This window comes from Meles meles, chromosome 1 (assembly GCF_922984935.1).
Source record: "Meles meles chromosome 1, mMelMel3.1 paternal haplotype, whole genome shotgun sequence".
NCBI classification, from domain to species: domain Eukaryota; kingdom Metazoa; phylum Chordata; class Mammalia; order Carnivora; family Mustelidae; genus Meles; species Meles meles.
Window position 1 is genome coordinate 93,334,569 of NC_060066.1, and position 23,004 is coordinate 93,357,572.

The window sequence follows — 23,004 nt, forward strand, 5'->3', positions numbered from 1 at the left end:
AAAAAGAATATGAAAAATAGCTTAATACTCTCGCTCATATCATTGCAAATTAAGATCATGATGAGTGTGTACACTTATCAAACTAAAGTTGAAATAGCTGGCAATACCAGGTGTTGGTAAGAACATGGAACAGTCAAGCTTTCCTCCACTTTAGTGGCCAGGAGCACAAGTAGAACATTCTAGAAAATAATCTGTGTCACTGAATGAAATTGAAAAATATACCTATGTATAACCAGAAAATTCACTTCTAGACATCTGTCCAAGGAGTCTTGAGCATGTGCTTTAGAACACATATCCATGAATGTCCATAGTATGACCATCAATAGAAATGAGCACAGTGAAATAAATAATAAATCATTGTATAACTCCCAGCATGGATCTCGCCAACACAATTCTGAATAAAGAAACAAGACACAAGAAAGACCACGTTATTTTATTAATACAAAATTCAAAAGCGGGCAAATCTAAGTTCTGTTGTTTACAGGTACATAATTATATGGTAAAATTATAAAGAAAACCTAGGAACTGATTATGACAAAAGTTAAGATAGTGGCCCCTCCAGATGGGTAGGTGGTTATTTTAAATCATTTTGGAGGAGGGACTTGAGGACATTTGCTTGAGTATACAATGTCTTGTCCATTTTTAGTTCATCATGTTACTTTGTCCATATGTGTTTTATTTACCCTTTATAATACATGTTTATATTTCATGATAATGAAAAAGCAAAATATTCACAATACCAACTAAAAAGACATGTCATGGGGTGCATCGGTGGCTCAGTCAGTTAAGTGTCTGCCTTCAGCTCAGGTCCTGATCCCAGGGTCCTGGGATCCAGCCCTGTATTGGGCTCTCTGCTCAGTGGGGAGTGTGTTTCTCCCTCAACCCCCCATCCCTGCTTATGCTTATTCTCTCTTTCTCTTTCTCAAATAAATAAGTAAAATCTTTTTTTTTTTTAAAGACATGTCATTGAGGACTAACCCTGAAGTTATATATGAATTTATGGAGCAAAATATAAATGTTATTTGGCTTTTTAACATCTTTCAGTAAGTGAAGTGCTGGGCCAATTACCAGTTGCAAAAGTCAATACAGAAAAGATTTACTTGTCCCACAAATAAACTTTAAATTCAGAATAACTTTAACCACAATCTCAAGAGACTTTGCAAGGGTCGTTGACAAACAGGTTCTAAAGTTTACTTGGAAACATCAAATTTTAAGTGTAACTGAAATCATTCTGGAAAACAAATACATTTTGGTACTGAAAATGTTACTTCCATAAGGAACAACTTTGTTACCTTTAAAATGAAGTCAGAGACACTTCAAGTCCTTTATAGCTCACAGAATGTAAGAGAATACTTTCACTTTCTTTCTCCAAAAGACCTCTAGAGCAGGAAAATATAAAACTTCCTTTAGCATCCCATTTCCACTGTTATTGACTTTCAGTTTTGGAAGTTATTTTTGAAGCCTGAACTAAATCCCTTATCCTTAAGCTTGTGTCTTATTTTGTCACCATTCTTTGTGCTCTAAGGCTTCAGTTTCTTAAAGATTCTTACTAAATTCTCGTTACTTTTTTCCCCCTCCCAATGGGAAAAAAATGTGGCTCCAAAACTTTCCCTTATTTTCATACCTCTGCTGTTTTCCAAAATTTTCTTTCTTTTGACTGTGTTTCTCTCAAACCTGACTGGGGCAGGAAGGCTGTAAGAGTGTGGAGAGAGGATAGAAAGCAGGGGGAGGGGAAATTAGGTTTTGAGGAGTGTGTCCTGGTCCTGCAAGTTTGAACAGCATTATAAATAGGAAGGAGTGTTATAATAAACAATAATCTCATTTTCCAAGTTTGCTAAACTCAAACCAATGGCATGTTTATATAGCATAATGTGTGAGTATCACTATATGATTTCCTGTTTGTTTTCACATACATTATTCCACTTTATTCTCTCAATAGTTCTTTGAATTAATGACACCAGCCACAAATGGAATGCCCAGGATACTCACATTTCTGCCTGGCTGACTATAAATTCAGGGGTTCTCACAACTCCCTTTCAGGGTCAGTAATTTGCTAGACCTATTCACAAAATTTAGGAAAACAGCGGACTTACTATGGCCACTTTATTATAAAGGATACAACTCAAGAACAGCGAAATGGAAGAGACGCGTAGGGCAAGTTATGGGGTAGGGCGACACGCAGAGCTTCAACTCTCCCAGAATCTTGATATGTTTACCAACCCAGAAACTCTCCAAGCTCCATGGTTTAGTGGTTTATAATGAAACTTTCTTTATGTAGTCATGCTTGATTAAATAATTGGCCATTAGTAATTGAACTCAATCTCCAGGCCCTCTCTCATCCCTGGATGTCAGGGGTGGGGTGGAGTCAAAAATCCCAACTTTTTTTTTTTTTTTAACACGTCTGGCTTTTTAAAATTAGAAACCTATCTAATGTATTAAGAATAAGGTTTTATATAACTGAATATATGTTCTCAAGGAGAATATCAGTAACTTGTTTTCTTTTGGGGGGGTGATGGAAAAAGTTTTTATTTTTTTAATTATTTATTTATTTTTTTCCTTCTTTAAATTTCTTTTTCAATGTTCCAAAATTCATTGTTTATGCACCACACCCAGTGCTCCATGTAATATGTGCCCTTCTTAATACCCACCACCAGGCTCACCTAACCACCAAGCTCCCTCCCCTCCAAAACTCTGTTTCTCAGAGTCCACAGTCTCTCATGGTTCATCTCCCCCTCCAATTTCCCTCAACTCACTTCTCCTTTCCATCTCCTAATGTCCTCTGTGTTATTCCTATGCTCCACAAGTAAATGAAACCTTATGATAACTGACTCTCTCTGCTTGATTTATTTCACTCTGCATAATCTCTTCCAGTCCCGTCCATGTTGATACAAAAGTTGAGTGTCCATCCTTTCTGATGGAGGCATAATACTGCATTGTATGTATGAACCATATCTTCTTTATCCATTCGCCTGTTGAAGGGCATCTTGGCTCTTTTCACAGTTTGGTCTTTGTGGTGACCAGCCACCATCCTGAAGCTTCTTAGGAGAGTCATCTCATTAGCATGCCAAAGACACTCATCTCAAGAGATTCCAGAGGCTTTAAGCTCTGTGCCAGGAACCAGAGACTTAATATTTTTTATTATACTCCCCTAGAACCTCCAAGAAAGAGCACAGCTCTGCCAACACACTTTGATTGTAGCCCATTGAGACCCATTCTGGACTTCTGCTCTCCAGAACAACTTGCATTGTTTTAAGTCACTAAATTTGTGATGATTTGTTAGAGCAGCAATCACAGACTAATACACCATTTTATAAACATTTGCAAGAGATTATCACACTCCTGTAGAGAGGCAGAATTTCAAATATTAAAAACATGGGAAGAGTTTTTATTTTTGTTGTTTGTTTTTCAGTTGTATTTATAAAAGATTTTCACAGTGAAATTTTTCCTCTTGTATAGCTGTTTATATCAGCGCAATGCAAAGTGACAGGATACTGACATTTGAAGGAAAATACACTATTTTCAGATCAGATATCAGCTGTCAACTTGGATAGAGTGTATTGTTTCTGATATTTTACAGCCCAGTTCACAAAAAATTTAAATGCTTACAATTCAGTTCTGGTGTGAAAAATTTGTTGAAATACGTTGCATATGGAGTGCACAGTAAGAACCTTTATAGACACATCCTGAATAGATTATATTGGGTCTGAATGGGAACAGACACATGTAAATAAAAATAATTTTAAAAAATAAATAAAATAAAATAAAAATGAGAGATTGAAAAATTACTCATTGAAGCAAATGAAATTGGTGAATAATTTACATCAATAAGTATTCTCAAACACACAAATGAGTAAGTATTTTGATTGTGGGTTCACAATTCAAAATTCAGTGTACTTTTTTTATCTGGGGCTGAATTTATATGTAGCCAGGAAAAAAGGAAACAGAATGTTAATTAAGCCCTATTTCTGCTGATTGAATTAGAACACTGTGAATTAAGTATGAGAATCTACAAACTGTAGATATGTGGGGAAAATTCCCCTCAATATTAATATATATGTAGAGACCGATTACTATGTCTATTAAAACTTATTTGTAAAGTATTTTTGTATCACTTTCAAAGTGAAAATACATACAAATACAAAGTATCAGATTATTGTTTTGATGAAAGAGATATAGATAAATTAGCATTTTCTTATCACTCTAAGGTAAATGGAGACATAAAGAACTTAATTAAGTTCATACAGCAAAGTGTTAAGATACGATTAAAAAAATCAAATTAAAAAAATTAGAGTTCTTAATCTGATCTAAAGAACTATGCTTTTGAAAGGGAATAAAATAATTAGGTTTAAATTATAGCATTTTTCAGTGATAACAGTGAACAATCTTTTGTTAAGTAAAATTTATTATTCTTATTAAAATTGCTATTATTATTTTTACTTATTTAAAATATTTTCTGAATTATTAAAAATACACAAATAACCTGTTTTTAAAAACACTTTAGGATTGACATGGTTTTACCTATCAATACCTCATTAATCTTAACAGTTATTATTTAAGATAAAGGGGAATAATTTTTCTTTGTAATTTTTTTTAACCTAGGAAACAAATGTTTGAGCTCTGATTTACTCCTTTCCATTTCAAATTCAGATGCTTAGCTCAATGCCAGGTACATTGAGAATACCCAATAAATGGTTTTTTTTAACGCATTTTCACCTTACAATTCCTGTGTTGTTGTTGTTGTTTTTTTTTCATAATAAATCAAAATAATGTCACCAATTATCTAATTAACAGATTCAAATCATGTTGAAACCTAACTCCGACCTAGGTAATATTAGTCAGGAACATTTTCACATCTTCTTTGATAAGGGCTTAGCAGGGCCTCAGTATGTGGTTGGCATTTTGTGCCTCACATACCTGTCCCTGGTGTCACAGTGAAGGGAATCTTGGCTTGGCAAGCAACGTCAGCCAGGAAAGAGATACCTTCTTTAATCCATGCTCCCAGAAATGGTACAATTTTGCAATTTATAAAAGATATAAAGGCAAAAAAAAAAAAAAAGATATAAAGGCATCATACTTGCGCTGCTTTAGGACAACAGAAGTCTCTTGTTAATTTTTTTTACCTTATTAATCCAAAATCATAGTTACTAGATTTATCTGTTATCTCTGCTAGAAATATGGGAAACATATAGTTTCATATCAATATCATTAAAATTATTTTCTTTCAGATATTTTCTGAAATATTCCAAAATAATCAGCTCAAAAAGTTCCTTTGTAAATAATTCGGCACAAAGATTATACATGTTTTTCCACAGCATAGGAGAATGAGGCCAAGAGAAGGACCAAAATGGATAGACACCCCATCAAATGGTGTCTGGCTTTCTGAGCATCATAAAAAATAAATAAGCCCCTTAACTGACATTTGGAAGGTCAGATTTACAGAAACTCATATAACCATACCAGTATCATGGATGGAAAGCCAGAGTTCTTTAATTCTAAAGAGAGCTCAGGAACAAATGCTTCTCTCCTCATTTGCTTGCATTTCTCCAATCTCCTATTCCAATGTCACCATTTAGGTTCAAGCCTTCAGTGTCATTGCCAACAGCCCCTAACTATCCTATCGGTTGATTAATTGATTGGTTGAATAAACATTTATATAATTCTTAATATGAGCCCCACATTCTTCTAATTATTTTATAAGTGCTAACTCAATTATTTAATCTTCTGAAAGGTGTGGTATACGCTATTATTATTCTCATTTTACTGAGGAAGACACCAAGCACAGAAAATAACTTTGTTAAGGTACCACAGCTAGAAACGTATCAAAATCAGGCTTCCAACTGTCTGGTCTATCTGGAGTCTATTACTATTCATTGACCACTACTTGTATTACTTCCAGCCTTCCCTTCCCATCCCCTCTCTTTCCCCCTTCCAATTCATTTCCTATCTGAGACCAGGTTAGTTTCTATCTATTTTGATCATGCATTTATTAAATACACCCTTGTATTTCTGCCTGTACCTGTACAAGTCACCAGAGTCTCAAGATACCCTCTGAGTCTTCCAGAAACTCACAGCTTAACAGAGGACACTGACATCTTGATGAACGGTAGCATGCATGTTACACATTTGATATGCCTGAATCCTATTACTCTATTTATTTTAGATTTTTGATTCCTGGCAGACACATTAAAGAATGGCAAGGGAAATGAAAAATGAGATACAATTTTATTAATCTGGGCAAGTACATCATAACCTCAAAGATGTAGGGATTTTTGTAAACAATGTTGTAGTAAACAGCTCAGACCTGAGGCATCTTCAACATAGATTTTGTCCATCACAGTATAAAGCATGCTAAGCAGATGTATAACTGGCCCCAGGTGCCCACATCTGGGCTACAGACCTGCTTCCTAGAAGTGAGTCAGGAAGAATGAGGATAAAGAGTGAATATGCATCATTTTCCAACATGTCTACTGCTGAGAGATAGTTGAGTATCAGAGTGACCAACCTGCCCAGTCAGACCTCCTTGGTAAAAGCCTGGCAACTGTAGACCTGTCCTATTTATTCTGAGTGTGTTGAAAGCAGAAGAGGTTTTGTCCCTTTTGGGCATGGGAGGAAAGAGAAGATGGGTTTTCTCCAGCAGTGGAGTGAGACACAATCCCAAAGGAGCACTGAGTGCAAAACCACCTGACTCTGACAGAGAAAATCAGACATTTCCCCAAAAAGCAGATTTGTAAGCTAAGACTCGACATAAATTTAATAAATAAGCCTAAATGTTTAACAAGAAGACTAGAGAAGACCAACATTTTTCTAGCAAATGAAAGCACAGGAACAAAGCTATACCAGTGGAAAAGAAATTGAAGGGCCCAAGAAAATGCCACCGCCAAAGAGGGCTATATTTTCAGGGTAAGATGAGAGCAACTGGGAGATGAGGGTCAGCAGGTGAATGAGTTTGAGAAGTGGATTAGGAATCTGGACTGAATCTTAGAAATCATTTTCCAAGTATGTACCATGAATTTCTGAAGTTCTGTGGAGGATTTTGAGGTTTCACAAACATTTTATTCAAATACTATTTAAATTGCATTTTTAAAATACGTGACCAAAAATGACATATTCTGATATTTAACTGCCTGGGAATTATCAATATAATAACTACAACCAAATTTTCTTATTATGGGGTATACCTTTGACTCTTTCTGTGCAATCTTATAAATTCTGATGAAAAAAATTTACTAGGAAGTTTGCAGAGTTGTCCAAAGCATGTCTACTTAATTGATATTGGGAAATGCTAAGGTATGGTAAAGCCAGTTTTAGAACTTATGGTAAGATATGTTTTTATTTTGTACAAGTTTTATATTTATAAGTGCTACCTTCTTATGTTTGTGAGGCAAAATGATTATGCATTTGACTAAAACTAGAAAATGTAAAATAATCAAAGAGCTATCTTTTATGTCAAGGAGAAATGATAAATCAACTTTGCTGTCTCCTGATCACCCAACTAGTGTTAGTCATAGTGACAATACAAGATAAAATCAATTTTTCCTGCTTCTACACAAAATCACTCACAGGCAAAAATACTATCTATTCATTTGGTCCTGGGAGTTATCTTTAGTTGTGTTAAAATATCTCCCACACTCCACCATGTTTTATGCAGTGAGTTTTCCAAAAGAGTTACTATGATTCTTGCTAAGTAATAATATCATTCTCTAATACAACACAGTGTGCATGGAAATAAAGCTTTAAGTTTCTGTCTGCAAAAATAAATAACAATGTTATTTTTACAAACATGACTTGAACTTAAATTTGATCATATTCAAACACTTTAATGTATCACATGTGTTGGAAAAACTACATTATCAGGATGGAGCTTATTAAACTTTCTGTTACTGACCTTGCACAAATGTCATATGAGTCAGCTACTAGAAAATACAATCTGCTAATTCAATCAAGACAAAAACACTCATTGTTCTTGCTTTGCATGATATTTTTCATATGGACCTATTATTTTGTGGGATACTTGACACACATTCAACCGTAGGAAAAAAAATCCATTATGTGGGACTGTACTTGGAATTCTTCAGCTCTAGCCTATTGAAGATTAATGATGTTTTCATAGTTTAAATACCTTAATTTCCAAAGAACAAAAATGACATATGCCGATATTTTAGCATAAAGAAAATATGTTTTACATATGTATGCAATTGAATAATATAAAGCAACCGTTAACCTCCAAAATTTATAAATGACCACATGAACTAGAACTCATAAATTACCATGTGTCTTAGTCAGCTCATGCTGCTATAACAAAATACCATAGACTGGGGAGTGTAAACAATAGACATTTGTTTCTCACAGTTCTGGAGGCTAGAAAACCTAAGATCAAGATGTCAACAGATTCACTTTCTGGATTGCAGATGACCACCTTCTTACTGTGTGCTCCTGTGGCTGTTCCTCATGCATGCTTATGGAGAAAGACAGATCTCTTTCTCTCTCTCTTTTCCTGTTCAAATAAGGGTACTAATTCCATCATGAGGATCCCACCCTTATAATCTAAACCTGATTACCTCTCAAAGCTGCCCCTCCAAATACTATCACATACTATCACACTGGGGTTAGGGCTTCAACGTGTGAATTTTGAAGGGACCACAAACATCCAATCCATTAACACCAAAAGGCCACCCAGCACCCATATGGTCATCTCCAATACAATTCACTGCCTACTCCATCTCACAGGTGATACAATGAGAAAGCATAAGAATGGAAAGACTGTTGTTTCCTAGATGAACCCAAGGGTTATTCTACTTTTAATAGGTAGTAATAACAATTAAAGTGTTATCTTTTACAATCCATTGTCAATGACATGCAAGCTGTCTGTTTTGTTAAGGTATGGTCTTTAAATCATGGATTTTTTTTTTAATTAACATATAATGTGTTATTTGCCTTAGGGGTACAGGTCTGTGAATCATCAGGTTTACACATTTCACAGCACTCACCATAGCACATACCCTCCCCAATGTCCATAACCCAACCACCCCTTCCTACCCCCCCCAACCCCCCAGCAACCTTCAGTTTATTTCCTGAGATTAAGAGTCTGTTTTGGTTTGTCTCCCTCCTGATCCCATTTTGTTTCATTTTTTTTCCTTTCCTACCCCCAATCTCCCTGCCCTGCCTCTCATATTCCTCATGTCAGAGAGATCATATGATAATTGTCTTTCTCTGATTGACTTATTTTGCTCAGCATAATTTGTGGTAATTGCAGTAATTTATAGGATTTCTATCACTCCATCATTGGTTGTCTTCAGTTAAAGTGCTTATATTAATATTTCAAGGGAAACCAAAGCTAAAGCCCTTTATTTTCTAAAACCAAATACCCTTTCTTTAGGGAGAGCAGAGTATCTAAAATTTTATTGTTAGGATGTTTCAGTATTTAATTGTTACACCCTAATAATACAATTTTTCTGAAGGGATTTTTAAAAAGTCTTTTTAAAAAGTGCAATGATAATTGAAACATGATTTTCTAGGGTTATGAATTTAAAGATTCGAAATTGTTGCATAGGTAGACTTGGATTAAACATGGGAGGATTACAAATGGATCATGTATGCTGGGAGCCAGATTTCTCACTGTTGGAGGAGGGATTTAGAGAAAAGCAAGAGAGAAATGTGAAAATCAACCATGTGATACTGCATTAGAATCAGAAACATTAGGATGAGCTCGGGTTCAGTTTATTTCAGATGCAGATAGATGGATACAGAAAAAAAGAGCGATACTTGAATACCTTTCATAGCTCTGTTTGCTAAGAGGGCCTTGAAGCAATCACTCTCCTAGAGTGTGCTCACGAAGTGACCAGATCTTGATTTCTAATACTGTTTTCAGATAAAGGAACCAGGACTCTTCAGAAAAATGATTCTAGCACTTGGACCGCAGATATACAATATACAAGATGACCCTGGAGCCTCTTGATATTTTATATATATATATATACACATACATATATATATATATACACATACATATATATATATATATATATGAGTTCTGTGTGTGTGTGTGTGCGTATCTATATATATACATATATATATAGAGAGAGAGAGAGAGAAAGTGCTAAAACATAACAAAACAAAACAAAACAAAAAAAGAAAACGAAGGCTAGGGCATGTTAAGTGAACATACAGGGACAACCTAAAGTGCCATTAATGCCATTAATGGCCAAATTTGAGTTTTCAAACAGGAGAGGCTCACCAAGTACCAGTTAAAATCATGGCACAAAGACAGGCACGGACTGAGGCATAAACCAGCAAAGTGCTGAACTCCCCAAAACAAAGAAAAAATCATGTTAAGTTTCTTGAGAATAGCTTGTCATCAGATTTCTCCTTTGTAATACTGGAAATTGGAAAACGGGGTTAAATCAAAGGGACAGCGTCCTTGAATACTGTGTCTAGCCAAGCACTTATAAATAAGTAAGGAAGAAGTAAGGCCACATTCAGATATTTCAAATTCCCAAAGCACATCACTCATCACAATTGGTTCCCCCCTCAAAGGGGAAAAGGAAAAAAGGGTGGAGGGAGAGTCCAAAATATTACACCCAAATAATAAAAAAAATCTCAAAAGGTACTAAAGATATCTATAAAACAGGAGTAGGTAATGAATCTTGTGAATTTAAGTCAAAATAAATTTTGATAACGTGTTTGCAAACTATAAAAGTCTCTGCTATAAAGTTTAAAATTATCTGAGAGATTTGGTTCCTGACTCCCACCGAAATGCAGAAAAAATGTGAGCAGTTGAAGACTAAACAAAATATATTACTCTTTCTTTCAAGTTTCTAGATCTGTTAAATTATTTAAGCTTCAAGATTGTAAACTGCTATGTAAAAAGACCTATTCTCATTCATGACTACTTATCTTTGTGATTCAATATTTTTTCTATTCTGTACAACCAAAAGTCTGAAATAACTTCATTCCATGCTGAACTGATACCAGACTTCACCCTCATTCCTAGCTGTCTATTGAATATTATCAAAAATATATTAAAATTGTTAATATTCTTTAAAATAGTTTCCCTGTTCTTGTATACATTGCAAAGTTGAATTTGGAAGGTCTAAACTACTAAAACAGTGCCTCTTTACTCATTTTAGATGTAGGTGTCTTTTATTTAGGGATTTTCCCTTAAGAAATGTTTGAAAATTGTGACCGTAGATAGACGTTGAGTAGGGACGTCACATTAACAGAACCGTGGTTTAGAAGAAAATAATGCTGGTGGCAGTGTGGTGAACGGCTGGAAGAGGAGAGAAAATATAGGGACATAGTAGGAGACATTTAATATCCTGTTAAGTATTTTGATTATCAGAGCTATTTGTTACGTACTTGCTGTGTGCCTGGGATGGTGTGTCCTTCAGGCACACTATCCATCCTCTCATTCTCATGCATAGCCAGGCAGGTGTTATTGCCCCCTTGTTAGTGACCTGCAGTGGGTAAGTGACTTGTCCAGTTCAGACTATTCCTATGCTACAGCACAGAATGGTTTCCCAGCGATTTCACAGTGCTCTGTGTGACTTAAACAAATAGATAGTTCTTTCAGTTATGTTACTTCCTGCTTTCGAAGCATGCTAACACTTAATTCTGGGAAGCAGTGAGTAATTCATATGGATTTGTGGAAAGCTAAAAGAATAAACAAAGATAATCAAATCTCCCAGAATTTCCACCGTGTTTTAGATATTTTGAAAAATAAATATTAACTAACCTATATGCTTTTCTAATACCCTTTTTTCTTTTTGTTGTTTCTCCTTGAAATTTGAGTCAAATTATGTTGCAAAACCCACAATTCCGTAGACTGAGGAGGAATTGTCCTCCTCCATATATTCATAGAGTAGTACTTTCTTCTTAGTAAGCTGAAACTTCAAACACAGGTTTTGGATTGAAAATTTATCTTAGTTTTTTTGAAGATAGTAAAGTGAAAAAAAAAATCCACCCATTTGAATGCAGGAAGCCTTTAAGCATCCCCTCTGCTGTCCCCTCCCCCCATTCTTCCTGTGAAGCATCAGAATAAACATCCCACGTTTGAACTAAATCACCCACTGTGTGTAGCTGATATCATAAGCACAGACATACATACCTGATAACCAGAGCTCTCACACCTCATCAGAACATTCTCATCTGAAGCGTGAGACTATTGGGGTCCAGGCTTTTTGCATGTGGTCATATCAATTAGGGGTAAAGAGAAATAGTGCTCGGTTGGGAGTGGGGGTGCTTATCCCGATTTATTTAGGCTTCACTTAGCTTAGGTCTATTAAGGTCTAATTCATTATGTGTGTTACCTGATTGTGAGAAAAGCAGCTGAATGCTGTATTTCTTTGTGATGCTGACATTTCCTTCACACAAGTTAAAATTAAACCTTTTATTAGTTCAGGGAAGGCTGAGGCAGGAAACAATAGAAGCTCAGGGAGAGTAATTATTTCTGTTCCATTGTGTAGGATGTTCGAGCTTTTGATTAGTTGCACTATACAGTACTTAACAGCTCACCAATCTTACCATGATTAACAATACACAAGAAGTTTTTTTATCCTGACAGTGTGCCGCACACCCCTGAAATGTTGGCTTTCTAGGTTTCTTGGTGACTTCAATCTTGTTTTAAAAATACCTCTCATTTTCTGGGGTGTTTGAAAACGACCATACTATCAACAGCATGGAGTAGAAAGCAGCAGGCATGGCAAGAGGGATCACTATAAAATGGATGCAAAAAGCTGTGGGTTGTACACCATTAAGTGTTCTCAGTGTGTTTCTAATGAGCTTATGATGGCCTCACCGAATTACTGTTTCTACTCCAGCCCAGTAAATTACAGTATGCCCAAATTAAATCAGTGGGACTCAATAGAAGCCAGTCTTCATCAGGGTCCACATTTGTAAGAATTAAAAAATCATACTTAATCCTATTCAATCATGTGCATTGTCTCCAAAACATTAGGCTCAATTTCTTCCCCCAAATATTTGGGTCTTAGAGTTGCTTTATGCTTGAGTAGCAATTTTATTTCTTTCCTTATTTTCTACAAGTGCAATTCTTATTCCACGTCTGGTCATTCCAAACCACTTGCAGTGTGAATACTGAAGATGAGTTCCAATTCAATAATCACTATTAAGTAGTAAGGTTATCATTATCACATCTGTATACATTAGTTACTAAATATGTATGGTTTTCTCTCTGATTTCAAAGTGTTCTAAAAGCTGGGATTTGGTAAATTATATGTCATTAGTTAGCAATAACTTATGTCATTTGGGCTAAAAATGTTTTTTAAAAACCTTGAGGAGAGACTGTAACACATGTTATCTGCTGTGTGAATGAACAGAAATGTTGTATAGATAAAATAAGCCACGCCACATAGATCAGCATCCTAGAATAAAAAAGAAAATGCTACCAAGTTTGAACTGAGAGAAATAAGATTTACAGAAAAATGGGATAAACACTGCTTTTTTATTATTTTATGAAATTATTGCATCAGATAACTTCTACTTATAACAGTTCTTGTCGAAGGGTTGAGGAAACATTATGTGAGTACTTGACAGGAATGTGTATTCTGCTGTTGTTGGGTAGAATATTCTATATATACCTGTTAGGTCCATTTGATTTATAATGTTTATATTTACTCTTATTGATTCTTTATCTAGATGATATATCTATGTTGATGGTGAGGTATTAAAGTCCCCCACTATTGTTATTTGATTGCTTATTTTTCCTTTTGGCTCTGTTAGGTTTTCCTTCATAACATAACGGCTCCAATGTTGGGCCCATAAATATTTACAATGATTATGTCTTCTTGATGTATTGATTTCAAGATATACCATAAAGCTATAGTCATCAAAACAGTATGATATTGCCATTAAAAAAAAAAAAAAAGACAAGTAGACCAGTGGAGCAGAATGCAGAGCCCAGAAATAAACTCAAGCATTAATGTTCAACTAATATTTGACTAGGGAGCCAAGAATACTCTGGAGAAGAAACAGTTTTTCAGTAAATGGTGCTGGGATAATTGGAGATTCACATGTAAAAGAATGAAACTGGACCCAGGTCTTGCACTACTCATAAAAACTTAGTCAAAATGAATTATAGACTTAAATGTAAGACCTGAAACCATGAAAAGAAGAAAACACAGGAATAGAGGTGCTCGATATGGGTTTTAGTAATAAATATTTGGATAAAATAACTAACGCATAAGCAACAAAATAAATGAGTGGGACTACATCAAACTAAAAAACTCCTGTACAACAAAAGAAACCTCAACAAAGTGATAAGCCATCCTATGGAAAGGGAAAGTAATTGCAAAACATCATATCTGATAAGAGGTTAATATCCAAAATATACACAGAACTCATACAACTCAATGGCAAAAAACAAACACACAAATAACCCAAAGAAAAAATGGGCAAAGGATCTTGAAGAGACATTTCTCCTAAAAAAAGATGTTCAAGAGGCCAACAGATACATGAAATGATGCTCAACATCACTAGTCATCAGGTAAATGTACATTAAAGCCACAGTAAGACATTACCTCACACCTGTTAGAATGACCATGAACAAAAAGACAAGAGAGAACAAATGCTGGCATGGATGTGGAGAAAAGAGAACTCTTGTGCTCTGTTGGTGGGAATATACATTGTTGCAGCCACTGTGGAAAATAATATGGAGTTTCCTCAAAAACTTAAAAATAGAACTATCTTATTATCAGCCATTCCAATTCTGGGAATATTATCCAAAGACAATGACAGAAATACTAACTGGAAAATGTATCTACATCCCCATCTTCATAGCAGCATTATTCACAATAGCCAAGACATGGAAACAATCTAAGTATCCACTGATGGATGAATGGAAAGAGTTATGGTATATATATATATAAATAAATATATATTTATACACACAATGGAATACTATACAGCTACAAAAAATGAGGAAATCCTACCATTTGCAACAACATGAAGGGAACTTGAAGGCACCATGCCAAGTGAGACAAGTCAGACAGAAAAGACAAACGCTGTCTGATTTCCATTTTATGTGGAATCTAGAAACAAAACAAAACAAAACTCCAAAGTCAAGGAAAAAGAGCTCAAACTTGTGGTTACCAGGGGAATGGGAAGAAGGTGAACAAAAGATACAAATTTCCAGTTAAGAAATAAGGACTAGTGGGGTGCCTGGTTAGCTCAGTCAGTTAAGCATCTGTCTTCGGCTTAGTCCATGATCCTGAGGTCCTGGGATCAAGCCCCAGGTTAGACTCCCCACTCAGCAGGGAGTTTGCTTCTCCCTCTCTCTCTCTCTGTCTGCCACCCTCCCTCCTGTTTGAGCTCTCTCTCTTTCTCAAATCAATAAATAAAATCTTTAAAAAAAAAAAAAGGAAAGAAAAAACTAAGGATGTAATGTAAGCCATGATGACTGGAGCTAACAGTGCTGTTTGATATATATAGGAAGATTGTTAAGAGAGTGAATCCTAGGAGCGCTCATCACAAGGAGAAAATGTTTTTCCTTTTACCTTTTTATTTTTATTGTATCTATACGAGAAGATGAATGTTAGCTGAACCTATTATGGTAATCATTTCACAATGTATGTAAATCAAACCATTGTGCTGTATGCCTTCAACTTATACAGTGATGTATGTCAATTGTTTCTCAATAAAACTGAAGCAAATGGGTGCCTGGGTGGCTCAGTTGGTTAAGCGACTGCTTTTGGCTCAGGTCATGCGCGATCCTGGAATGCGGGAATCAAATCCCACATCAGGCTCCCTGCTCGGCAGGGAGTCTGCTTCTCCCTCTGACCTCTCCTCTTGCTCTCTCTCTCTCTCATCTCTCTCTATCTCAAATAAATAAAATCTTTAAAAAAATAAAAATAAAACTGAAACAAAAAAACAGAGATTTTCCCCCATTGCATTACAGATAATAAAAGGCTGAGCCAGAATTAATACCCAGAAGAAAAAAAAACAACGAAAAAACAATTCAGTTTCACTGTCTTTCTTTTGTAATTCTCATTGGTTTGGGTTACACAGGAAGAAAAAAAAATGCCCCAAAGAGTGTTTAAATGGAATTGACTCTCAGTTTCCATTCACTAAAACCATTCAGCATAATCCCTGCCCTTAATGTATTAATTGGTTATCGCGTTACTGATGGAGGGTCAAATTAGGCTATTTAATTTATAGTAGGAAATAAAATTCCTCTCTCCTTTCCCACAGAATCCAGCCATCATCCTGCCCAGCCTCTTCCCATCTGGCTCCAACCACTCTTTGCTTTTCGCAGAGAGCAGCTTAACAACAGGACTTTATACAGTTATAAATAAATAATCCAGGTTCTCATTCCTAAAATGGAACGCAAAGCACAGAGCTGGTTTAGAAGTTGGCATCGTGTGTCCTGCGTATGTGAAGCATCAGCGTTGATTAGCCCAGACAGGAGATCGGAAAACCATGAAGCACTTTTGAAACCTTGATAGGAAGTGACTCTCTCTGGATGCAGATTTATTGATACTGACAACATTGTTTTTTTCTCAATTTTTAAAAAAGTGAGAGTACCTTGTACATGGAAAAATACAGAAACCAAATGAATAATGAAAAAACAACAGCTCGGTAGAACTAAATGTCCTAGAGCCTGAAAGAACATGTGTGTGTGGTTGGAGGGTGGTGAGAGAGGAAAAGGAAGAGAAAAAAAAAAAAAAGAGGAGGGAGTATGGAGGAAGGAAGGGAAGTTTAAGTACAAAATGCTTTCAGCAGAGTTTAAAAAAAAAATAAACATCCTATATAATTTACAAATGTTTGCAGAAGTCCAGTCCTTGGGCTCATCTACTCCTTTAAAAGGAAAGGCCTATGATACTCAGCAACATTAGCCTGAAACCCCAAGCCCTGGGAAACACCATCTCACAGTGACTTTACAAATTCATTCAGGCCAAGCAAAGAGATTGATGTAAAAGTGAATCTCCTCCAAAAAAGAAAGATAGATAGTAAAAAAAAAAAAAAAAAAAAAAAAAAAAAAAAAAAAAAAGAATAAAAAAGAAAAAAGAACAAAATAGCCTTAAAACACATAACAATCATCTCAAATGTCAGTCTCTTAATTATTAGTATTTTTTTGGTTTTGGTAAAAAAAAAAAAAAAGAGAGAACTTTTACCAAGCCTTCCCAAATTTATTTGTGGTTAAGTCAAAAACTGAGTCACTGAATGGCTGAATCACAAGAAAATCCCAGGACTGTAATTCAGTCTTTCTCAGTATTGTCAAACACTCCCTTTACTGACACCACCAGGGAGAGAGTTAGAAATCACACCCGACGCTGGAAGTGAGGATATTAAGTGCAGGACAGGGAGACTGGTCTGTGCCATTCCAGTGCTGCATTCCCAGGGGAGGATGGGCACCTTTGGGTGTGAGATAGTAAGGTGGCTCACACATCTGAGAGGCTCTTTCTGGACCGTGCTCCAGACTTCTTGAACTGGCTTTTTGTGCTCCACAAGGTTTTCCTTCGTTTTTTATGATTGCTCTGTCTCAGTAAACACACTCTGAACAAGCAGACCTTCACCTACATCCTTCCCTTGGGAGCAAACTCCCAAGTTAATCCTGTCCTCATCGGTGCAGGGCACAGCCTAGATCCTTAAAGGAGCTAAACACTGTCTTGGAACCGCCATGGTTAACCCAACATATGAAACCACAGTTACCGCAGGAAGGATGACACTGCTGGTTGGCGTCTCTGACCCAAGAATGGCCATGACCACCTGCACAGTACAATCCTTAAGGACTAAAAAAAACAGCTAAAAAAAAAAATGTAGCTATGAAAAACATGATCAAAGTGTGCCATTGCCTGCCCTTCTCTCCCCAGCACGTGTGAAACTTCCTTTGGAATTTCTCGTGGGTGTAGACTGAGTTCCTTGCCCCTCCCTGGCAGGGCACAGTAACAGTTGAGGATACTCCCATGGCCTGTCATTGAGGGTGAGGAGGCCATAAGAGGGAATATACCACTTAACAAAAGCTTCAGGTGATCAGAAATATCATTCATCAGATGTCAGCAAAATTTTGGAATGGCAAAGGAATAACAATATAGAGGACAAGCAGTATTTTCTAAAAAAAATGAAGATGCAGTGAAAAGGGCTTAGCAGTTGCTGCCAAAGAAACACATTGAGAAGTGATATGAGACGTTGAAGGTACAATACTTGTTAAATTTGTTATATTTATTATAAAATTTGGGGGAGTTTTGGTCTGAAGTTGTGCCTGGGCAAAGAGAGAGACTGTAGCTTAATTCAGGGTCCAGAGTATACAGAAAACTGCTTTCCATACTTGAAAAAGTAAATAAGCTGGTGGACATACAAGCCGGGGACTCTGGTGGCCTGCCCTCCTCACTCACAGCATCTTGCCGGAATCCTGAGCTCACTGCCAGTAAGAGTCTCTGCGTCAGTCAGGCCTTCATTCTTGGATTCTGAAATACCTGACGCAGTTTAACCCCTTTAGTACAAATAGAAAACATTCACAGGCTTGGTGGGGACAGCAGCTTCAACACAGAGAGACAGGGCCAAAGATGGATGGCTACCATAATAATGACAGGGCGCTAAGCCTAGATTTTACAAAATGGGAAACCAAAAGATCCCATAATGCCTGTCTACCACAGCCTTCCACCTCCCACTGAAGCGGGAGAACTAGATTCTTGTCTCCGGGAGTCAAAGAGTGAATCTCGTGGACAATGAAGACTGAGTAAAGTGATAAAAGTTTATTAAGTGAAAATACAGAAGAAGCTCTCAAGAGAGAGAGGGGTCCTGACAGCGTTGCTCCAAAGAAGGCCTTTAGGGTTGGTCGTTTATAGAAAGCTAACCAGGGAACTTAAATCCTTTGACATCTCTATTGGTAATGATTGAGCAAGGGCTCGCCATAACACCTTCAAAGGCTTACGTCCTTTTTAGGTCTGGTTATTCTTTGTTGGTCACAGGTGATTATCATAAAAAAGACACCCACCCCCTACATCTAGGGCAGGGTGGTCCTAGGGCAAGCTGTTCTGGTTTATTTCTTTATCTCTGCTTTTCTGATGCCTCCAGCTTTTGGGATTTCTGTGCGCTTGATCGAAGAGCCTCCATCTATCTCTCCCTACCTATCTCCACTGTCCCTTACTTGCCACCACCTTTAGAAAATATGCTGGGATCAAGCTAGGCTTTGAGGGATCCAAAGAAAATGACTTTGCTCTCTGAGTTTAGTTCCTTCCTCTGTAAAACCTAAAAACATACCTGCCTCATATGGATATTTAAAGCATGAATACAATAAAGACATGCAAATATCCTGGTGATGCTTACCCATGGCGGGTTGGCCAGCATTCATTCATATCTCTCACCTCAAAATAGAGCCCTTATTTTGGGAGAGAAAAAGAAACCTTGCTCTCTATTCAGAGCAAGTCTCTGGCACTTCTCAGAAAATGAATTTGGTAAGTGTGATTTTTTTTTTTAAACATACTGGATAACAATATAAATTTATAAAAGATAAGAAAAGCTCAGCACCACCAGAGGCAATTTAATACTCAGTTTCAAAGACAACATGAGTTTGGAACTTTGAAGGAGAGAAACTGGTGATACATAATTTAATCTAGTTCTCAAGTGCTTACATTTTAATTTGGATTGTTTAAACACCACTCATGAGACTACAGGGACTTTAAACCATCTCACAAATCACAGAATGAAGTACTTTATTTTTCAGGCAAGTTCATTAAAGGTAGTCAGTTGAATGACAAGTAACTAGAGTAATCATGAAAACATTTTTTCGTGATGAAGATGGATGGTGGTACACTTGCTTAAATCATACAGTTAGATCAGCAGTATATACTTCTTAGGAAGATATCATATCTGTAATGATCCTCCCTCTTCAAATAAGACTAGTTTCTGATTTAGAGAGAGCACTGAAATCTATCCTATGGTGTATTTTGTGGTTAAAAACAAAAGTTTAGACAAATTGATGTAGGAAAGATGATGTTGGGGTTCGAAGCCGATGGCCAAGAAAAAGTTCTTGAGACATCTTTGGAGCAAAAAGGTTATTTTTTCATTAAAGCATGGGGATAGGACCTGGAGGCAGGAAGAGCTGCAGGGGCCCATTACATACTTTCAAGTTAGGAGGGGGTTAGGGACAGTGTAAGTCTCTAAGGAATTTTGGAAACAAGGTTTCTAGGACCTTGAGGGGGCTAGTTATTGTTGGGAAAAGTCACTTATTACCCTGTAATAAAACTTCAGTCATGAGAACCTTCAGATGTATATCAGTAGGCCATATACTTGGGGGATGATTGCCAACACATTATCTTGGGAGTTTAGAGACAAAGGAAATTTCTAAAGGAATTTTTGTATGTTAAAGTAGACTTTAGTTACTTTATGTTACTTTAGTTACTTTATGTTAAAGGATCCTGGGGTGGGGAGGGGGTGGTGGGAGTGGGGGTGGGGAAGAGTGAGGCTAGATTGTCTTTTGCCCATAGCAAAGGATTAATATTGAGGCAGTTGAGTCCCTAGAGGATGTCACTCTGCCTGTTTCAAGGTCTTGTAAATGGGCTGTAGATAGTAAGGAAATTTAATAATTTTTCTTCTGCCTTTGTTTCCCACATCACATATCATAAGACATGTCTAAGATAACTGCTTAGTAAAATAACCTATTAAGGGGCAAAACAAGCAAACACGTAATTGTCGGTTTTGTCTCCATGTAGGAGTATCTCAGAGAGAAGCTAGTTCGATTAATTCAAATTAAGTGATCCCAGTGTGAGGCCATTTATGTAAAAAGACAGATACATGTGACAACATTTAAATTTTACACACACATAGCTATATAAATGCTAAGAAAATAGAGATTATGAAAGAAATATATCAAACCCGATAGCTTTGGAAAGGCACAGGCACTTGGTGTTGGGAAAGGAGGAGGACTATAGGGAAGTAATGGTTGGATTCAACTGTGATGAGGTAGGGGTTTATATCTGAAAGCCAGAAATCGGCTTTTTTGACTCTAGGTATAAAACAAACAAACCAAAAAATTTCAGATATCCTCAGCAAAGAAGTTAAGAAGCTTTCATTTTAGAAATCAAAATTATACACAAAGTTGGAAAAAGCAGATTCAGTACTGCACTGTGAACCTTCCTTATCTATTTTGTAAGAATGAGATTGCTTATATTGCAAAATATGAATAGTCTAATAAGCTAATAGTTTCTGATGAAGAATAACATCAGTAGAGTAGTATTTGCAAAATAGTGAGGGATTTGTAACAAAGTTTGTTCTTCTAATCTGTAATAAGAAAAACATAGGCAATGTAGTAGGTTTTTCATAAATTTATTTCCTTAAAAGGCTGTTCTTTATCCTCAGAATATTTTCTTTCTATTTGTGTTATAAAAGCTCTTTCTTTATAAAATGGATGGTGATAGAAGATGGTAATCTATTTTTTCCCCTAATAGTCTTGCTTGATGAAATAGAACTTGAGCAAACTTTTCTTAGTACTTTTATTGGCTGTCTGTGAACTAAGAATTGTTCTGGTGGATTGATGTTTTATCATTATATAAAGTCTCTCTTCACCTATAGCAATGATGTTAGCCTAACCATCCATTCTGTATGCTTAGGATAGTTTTCTTAGTTTAGTGTTAGCCTACTATGTCTTTTCCCATTCTTTTCCTTTCAACTTTCCTGTATTCTTTATTTTAAGTTGTGTCTCTAGTAACAGCATATATTTGAATTTTTAAAAATCACTATGGTAGTATCTATCTTTCGATTGGACTATTAATTATATTTACATTTGATATATTTTCTGAAATATTTGTGTTGAAATCTACATTATCCTACTCGGTTTCTAGTATTCTATCTCCTATTGATTCTTTTTTCCCTCTTCCATGCCTTCTTATAGAAAAATGTCAAATTTTTGTTCCAGTGTTCTCTTGTATTAGATGTTGGTTATCTGTTCCTTTTTTCCCCCCACTTAAGCTGTTACCATAGAGATCAGAACATTCATTCTTGACTTATAAAAATTAATATAAATTGGTACTTTTATAGTATCCTAGATAATGAAAGATCTGAATATTTTAAATCAATTTACCCTTTTGTGCTATTGTTTTCATGTAATTTATTTCACCTACATGACTTAGTTTAGCTTCTACCTTCTCCCCTCACCCCAAAGAGATCCTGGAACAAGAATTAGCTTTCAGAGTTTATTTGGAAATTGATCCCAGGAGGAAAGTGACCAAGTGGGGAAGTCAGGTCACTGTTGGGAGGCTTAAATATGTTCAGGGCTGTACTGGATTGAGTGGATTAACCAGTCATGCCTCTTCCACATTTATTACATTCTCAATATCAATTAGTCTATTTTTCAGTACCAAAATGTGCATTTGACTTTTTTTTTAAAGATTTTATTTATTTATTTGACAGAGAGAAATCACAAGCAGGCAGAGAGGCAGGCAGAGAGAGAGGAAGGGAAGCAGGCTCCCCACTGAGCAGAGAACCCAATGTGGGGCTCAATTCCAGGACCCTGAGATCATGACCCGAACCGAAGGCAGAGGCTTAACCCACTGAGCCACCCAGGCACCCCGACTTTTTTTTTTAAATTATTTCCAGTTTCCTGGTAAAATCCAGATGATGAGATGAGGAATTTTAACAGAGACCTGTAGCATATTAAGCTGTTATGCTCCAGCCTATTTCTACCTCCAGTATTGGCACCATGTGTTTGTTCTGTGTCTGTTGTTCACTTTTTGTCTTTATTTTCATTTGTTTGCTCTTACCATTTTGTGAAGCTCTGGATTATGCTATCTTCTTCCAGAGAGCATTTGCTTTTCCTCCGATAAACAGTTAGAATAAACACTGATCTCCTTCAGTTAGTCAAGGTTTTTGGTGTGTGTCCGAACCACTATAAACCGTTTGCTTTGTTTCCTAAGTTGTGGTTTTTCATAAGGCTTGACTGGAATCCTGCACTATTTTCCTTTTTAACGGGCCTTGAATTTCAGTTTTTCTTTCCTTTTCATCTGATTGCTGAAAATGTTGAAAATTCTGCTCAAATTTCTGAACTGAAGGTTTCTG

General features: G+C 36.3%; 1 pseudogene; it reads right to left on the minus strand.

Moving 5' to 3' along the window:
* Nucleotides 1-17,573, minus strand: part of LOC123947050 — a 30,134-nt pseudogene extending 12,561 nt beyond the window's left edge.
* Between the last annotated feature and the right edge of the window lie 5,431 nt (nt 17,574-23,004).